Genomic DNA, 808 nt, shown 5'->3' on the forward strand with positions numbered 1-808 from the left:
ATATATATATATATATATATATATATATATATATATATATATATATATATATATATATATATATATATATATATATATACTAAAATTTAAATAAATCACAAAATAAAACTATTAATAATATAACTCGTCCAACAAGCTAATAATATCCATAAAAGCAAATGTTCTACCCCAAGTGCATAAGTTTAATACATTTCAAGATAGTAAGTTTCAAAATGTTAACAACAAAATATTCCTAGAACATTCATCTATAGCAATTCAAAATTCATCTTAAGTAAGGTCTAGATCTTCACTGCCTTCATCTTCTATTTCTTGATCTACTCCATCTACAAAAGAGGATAAATAAAGTCATTACCTTTCATCTTGAATGCCTAGACTAAATAAATTGATCAAAAAAGAAAAAGAAAATAATGGACATACAAGATGCTAGTCATGAGCCTAGCTCTTCTACAGAAACACATTATCTAGACCCCAAATTTGGACATTAAATGTACATGCAAGCTACTAAAAAAGAACAACATATCAAATTAATCCCGTTATAGGATTTAAAAGGAAAAGAAGTCAGTTTGCACAAATTTGGTTTTGTGACCACTAGCTAATTCCTGATTTCATATCACAACATATGCCAGAGTAAGGAAATTATATAGGCAGGAATAACAATTATAATAACTTTTTTCTGCAAATGAGTCAACCAAATAATAACCAACAGTGAATAATAAGTAGTGCAATCAACTTACCATACTAATTCAATATATTGACAATGTTAAAGTACCTGCAACATTTACTCTTCATACTGAACTTTTCTTTTGAA

Source organism: Nicotiana attenuata, unplaced genomic scaffold, assembly GCF_001879085.1.
Source record: "Nicotiana attenuata strain UT unplaced genomic scaffold, NIATTr2, whole genome shotgun sequence".
NCBI lineage: Eukaryota > Viridiplantae > Streptophyta > Magnoliopsida > Solanales > Solanaceae > Nicotiana > Nicotiana attenuata.